This window comes from Mastomys coucha, unplaced genomic scaffold (genome assembly GCF_008632895.1).
Source record: "Mastomys coucha isolate ucsf_1 unplaced genomic scaffold, UCSF_Mcou_1 pScaffold22, whole genome shotgun sequence".
Taxonomy (NCBI): domain Eukaryota; kingdom Metazoa; phylum Chordata; class Mammalia; order Rodentia; family Muridae; genus Mastomys; species Mastomys coucha.
Window position 1 is genome coordinate 181,830,151 of NW_022196905.1, and position 5,118 is coordinate 181,835,268.

The 5,118-nt window shown below is 46.2% G+C and overlaps 1 protein-coding gene across 3 annotated transcripts in view; it reads right to left on the reverse strand.

The window, feature by feature from the left end:
* The window catches only part of Mtus1 (microtubule associated scaffold protein 1), a 152,339-nt gene extending 147,463 nt beyond the window's left edge, over positions 1 to 4,876 (reverse strand). For 2 of the 3 annotated variants that reach the window (XM_031339592.1, XM_031339589.1), the window contains exon 1: positions 4,378 to 4,652. The gene's annotated coding sequence lies outside the window, so the exon portion shown is untranslated. Of the gene's footprint in view, positions 1 to 4,377; positions 4,653 to 4,784 lie in introns of those variants that run through there. The other variant, XM_031339591.1, reaches the window with a different exon arrangement.
* Positions 4,877 to 5,118: the final 242 nt, after the last annotated feature.

Here is a 5,118-nt window from a genome sequence, read left to right on the forward strand (position 1 = left end):
GTCTGTTTGTCAAAGCCGAATCCCGTGCCCACCTGGCCAGAATCCCTTGTCCAGCGGAACAGGGACCCAGCGAGAAACCCCGGTCCGTGACACCAGGTGGTGGTGGCACACACCTTTGATCCCAACACTCAGGAGGCAGAATCTTGTGGATCTCTGTGAGATGGGAGCAAGCCTGGTCTATAGAGCAAGGGCTACACAGAGAAACCTTGTCTCAAAAAAAAAAAAAAAAACAGAAAAAATATGGCAAAAAATTGCAATTGGACTAAAAGATAGACTTTATCATCTTTGTGGCTCTCCAGAGCCACAAATTCCAAAGACTTTCAATCCCAGGTATTTCAATTTTTCTCAGATTTTTTTTTGATTGTATAGTACCTATGTTTCTTGGTTAAGTACAAAATTTCAAGTGCATTTATAAACTCACTTGGACAAGAGACAATAAAGTCCAATGAATAAACATTTGCTGCCCATCTGATATGTTCTCTGAAAGTCCATGAGAATAGCCCATTATATGTGAAAGTTATAGAGCCCTGTAGACTTTGACAATTTACTTTTTGAGATAGAGACTCATATAACCCCAGCTAACCATACTTTCTTATTTTGTAGTCAACACTGGTCTTGATCTTACTGCATCTGCCTCCCCAGTGCTACAACGGCAGGCATACATCATGAGACCTGGCTGTGGTCATGTTCTACCCAAGCACACATGGTCCATAGCTACACAGCTGTAGGATTACTAGGGGAATACTGCCTCTTCCTAAGCCAATTACTATTACTTGACTTTGGAACATACATACAAATGTTACCTCTTTGGATACCATAAAAATGCCAGGTAAGGGGCTAGAGAGAAGACTCGGTGGTTAACAGTGGTTCTTACAGAAGACCTTGGCTCAGCTCCTGATAAGGACATGCTGGCTCACAACCAGTTCCAGAGGATGTGACACCCACTTCTGTCCTCCATGAACATCAGACATACATGTGGCTCACATACATACATTCAAGCTAAACATTCATACACATAAAATAAATTCCAAACAATTTGATGCCTGTTGAAAACTTTCTTCAAAGACATATCTGAACTTTGAATTGTTGGCTCTATTGGTAGCACAGAACACTTTACAATACTCATCAATGAATTCAAAAGCTCACAGACAAGCCGGGCGGTGGTGGTGCACGCCTTTAATCCCAGCACTTGGGAGGCAGAGGCAGGTGGATTTCTGAGTTCAAGGCCAGCCTGGTCTACAGAGTGAGTTCCAGGCCAGCCAGGGCTATACAGAGAAACCCTGTCTCAAAAAAAAAAAAAAAAAAAAAAAAAAAAAAAAAAAAAAAAAAACTCACAGACTACACAGCCATACTGATAAAACAGTCAAGGAGTTTAAAAGGTTTACCCCGGAATACTAGGAAGCACAGATCTATGTTGGCTGTTACCACTGAAAAGATACATACAGGATCATCTAATAGAGGTTTTACAGCACTGAAAACACCTAGATTCAGATTGTCTTGATCACTTCCCTCAGCTTTAGGGTAGGACAAGGCAAGACATGATAAGCTTACTTTCTATGGATGTGTTCAACTCAAGGTTTTTGAGTAATTGCAGGGCTTCCAGGACAGAAAAATATATGAAAAATGTCTTAAAGATTACTAAGCAGATGGTTTCAAGATTTCTCAGGTCCCAAAGAATCAGGAAAATTCACTCAATATATATGTACAGTCTCTCTAAATGTTGTGATCTGAGTGAGTGCAGGTACTTACAAAAGGGCCCAAAGAGGATGAGTTCCCTAGAGAACTGGAGTTACGAGCAGTTGTAAGCTTCCTGATGTGGGTGCTGGAAACTAAGACCAGATCTTCTGGAAGAAGCAGACTGTGCCATTTCTCCAGCCCCTAAGAACATCCTGATGATGTACACCACTCTTGACAATTTGTCATTAACACGTTGCACAACAGCAGCTACTGCAGAACACAGACGTGGTAGTCATAGATGTAAAGAGGATCTAACTCAGAATTCCAGAAGTGACAGCCGTATATGGTTCTTAAACTGTGATTCAGAAAAACCAACATGTTTGGTAACACTGAAGTATATATACTTCTGGAAGTCAACACAACTATAAATGTGTTTATAGGGCAAACACAAATTGAGGAAAATATTTGCAATATGAACAAATTATATGCCAATGGCCTGGAGGAGGTTTTTAATAAGTAGAAAAATGTCAATATCCCAAATGGAAAATGTGATGCTACACTGAAATAAAAAGAAAACTATCCCGGCATAAGTAGCTTGCAGAGGCAAGCACATCTCTTGAGTTCATGACCAGTCTGGTTTACAGGATGAGTTCGAAGACAGCCAAGTGTACAACAGAGAAACCCTGTCTCAAAAAGAAAAAAAGAAAAGAAACTGGAAACACAGGTGGGATACTTGATAACATTTGCAATCACAGAAATGGAAAGTTAAATACCAAGATTCCACTAGTCGCCTATAAAGCTGGCTATACTTCCTTTTAAGAGTGGAGTAATTACCTGTGTTAAAAAGAAGATAACACAAGAGCCCAGGTCTGGTTTGCTTAGTTTGACTAAAGAGTTTTGGAAACCAAAGTTTAATATTTTTAAAAGAAATTTTTGCATCACTAATTGTTTCCAAGGACTTTATCCTAAGGAAACCTACCTTCCAGACAAAATTTTAAAAGAGATAAATGTTGCAATAACATATCTAATTATAGTAACTGCAAATGAAAAGTTCAGCTTGTAAAGCAAGGGTAAGGAAATGGACACATCTATAGAATATAATGTGTAATGCTAAAGTAAGGTTTTGAAGGCTTCATACAATGAGGAAATTTTCATATTTTACAAAGAAAAAGATAGATGGTGGGACTGACTCTTACTTTTCTGAATGTACCAAACTGTATACAGCAGCTATTCATTCTGATTCAAAGTCTGAGGTTTCAGGGTTACTAAGCGACATGCTTCTTAAAAGCTTAATTCTTTAACTCAAGTTTCGTTTCCAAAAATTCTTTATGAAGTTTATCCAGAATTTCACAATCCTAGTTAAACAGTACAAAAATTATCCTTTAGTTCCTAACGGTTAATTAAAAGCTACAGACTTCTCCCAAACACTTATTCCCCCCCCCCCCCCAATAAATCTAGTTTTAAAAGGAACAGGTGAGGGGTTGGGGCAGCCATCAGTGATAATCCAGGTGTTTGATATCTACAAAACTTTTGGCTCCATCCATTGAACAAGGGGTGGGTGCACGGGGGAGGGGGATAATGAGGGGGAGGGTACAGGTGAAGATCGATACAACATTTTAAAAGTATTTTAAACTAAATTCTATACCTTTTTTGTTTAAAAAAAAAAAAAAGGAAACAGGGAAGGAACAGGTTTTCTTGCATAACTTTTCTTATCGATAAAGTTCTTGAGAAATAAATCTGTAAACAAGGAGTTTAAACACACCCACACAACAGCACAGATTGCCCTAAAGGAATTGCTGGAGAGACAGGGAGACGAACTATTTAAACTGATAACCTATTTGTAAGCCAGTCCTGACGGAGGTCATGTGTTCAGCGAAGCACGACCCCACCTCTTTTTTGTCCACCCACAAGTGGTCTCCGGATCCCTCGGGAATCCACCCCCACCCCCACCCCGCACTGTGATTTGATGCCACGATTGAACTCCAATCACCTGGCAAAACATGAAAGCTCGCTTTCCTCCTGTTTTGCCTAAGACTCTGGTTTTAGACAAACAAAACACACTGGATTTCCTTTGGTGGGACACTGACAATTTAAAAGTAGTGTTTTGCAGAGCGGGTGCCAGTGTGCAAGCTATGTTTACAACAATTATATCTTGTCACTTTTACAAGTGAAAAGTGAACAGATCACCCTCGCTGGGGGGGGGGGGGGGGGGGGGGGTGGTAGCAAAGACTTCGCGCAAATTCTAGCTAAGTCCACTACTGGGTAATCAATAAGGCGACCCTAAACGTGGGCTTTCCCATAGAGTTCGTAAGAACCCGCAGGCTGCGGGGAGTAAAACCCGCATGAGGACCTGGGGAACTGCAGTAATTCCCTTTCTCCCATATTTTCTGCCCTGACTGCTTAAGCTGGGAATGGGCCCCGGCAAGTCGCCCAGCCGGAAGCCTGAGGCTGCCAGGTCCAGAGCCAGGGTGCAGCGTCTGGTGGGCGGCTTTCCACCGAGGTTGCAAACTTGACAGTTCTCCCTTATCTACAGTGAACCCACCACCTCGGTCACTTTCAAGGTGACAGCAACCGCAGCCCGCTGTCCTGCAGGAATCCCGCGGGCCCCACGTGAGCTCAGCTTCCCCACTCCTCCTACTCTGAAACCCCTAGGACATCCGCCCCCCTCCCCTCCCCTCCCGGGCAAGCCAGTCCGGTCACCGTGAGTGCGTTGCAGTCGCCTCGCCGCAGCTCCTCTTTTCTCAGGAGGTCCCCACCGCGGTCGGGATGGGTGGCGGAATGCGATCCACTCCGCGCCTGCCCGGAGAGCTGGGGGGGCCAGCCCTGGGAGAGCCCCGGCGCCCCGCACCCTCGGCGGATCCCTCCTGGGAGGCGTCTGTACCTGGGGCTCGAGCTCGACCCCGACCCGCACCAGCACCTTGGCAGCCAGGCGGGAACCGGGAACCCGGAGCCCGGGCGTCCCAGCCTCCCCGCCCCGGGCCGCCAGGGGGAGGAGCGAAGGCGGAGAATCCCGGGCTGGGTGGCCTCGCCCCTCGCCCGCGGCGGCTCCTAGAGCTCAGACAAAGGCCAGGTAGGGGGCAGAAGGGGCAGCGGCCCCCAAAACTAACCTGAGAGACGAGCAGGGGTACCTTGAGGCACGATGACTCCCGCGGAGCTCCACTACGATCTCCCGGGGGATCGTCCGGCTCCCTGGCTAAACGTCAACATGCCACAAGCCCCGGGCGTCGGTCCTGGACCGCGCTGCACCTGTTGCCACGTGTGTCGCGAAGCCACCGCTGCTGACTGCGCGCCTGGCTGGCTCTCCCGCGCGACCGCAAACCATTCACGTCTCGGTGGGAAAGCTAAGCTCTGCCGAGCCCAACTTTGGGGCCCCAGGACCGTCGGAGAGGCTAGCCAGAGGGAGGGGTGGCTCCTCCTGGGTCCCCTCGCAGCCCGAGTTCC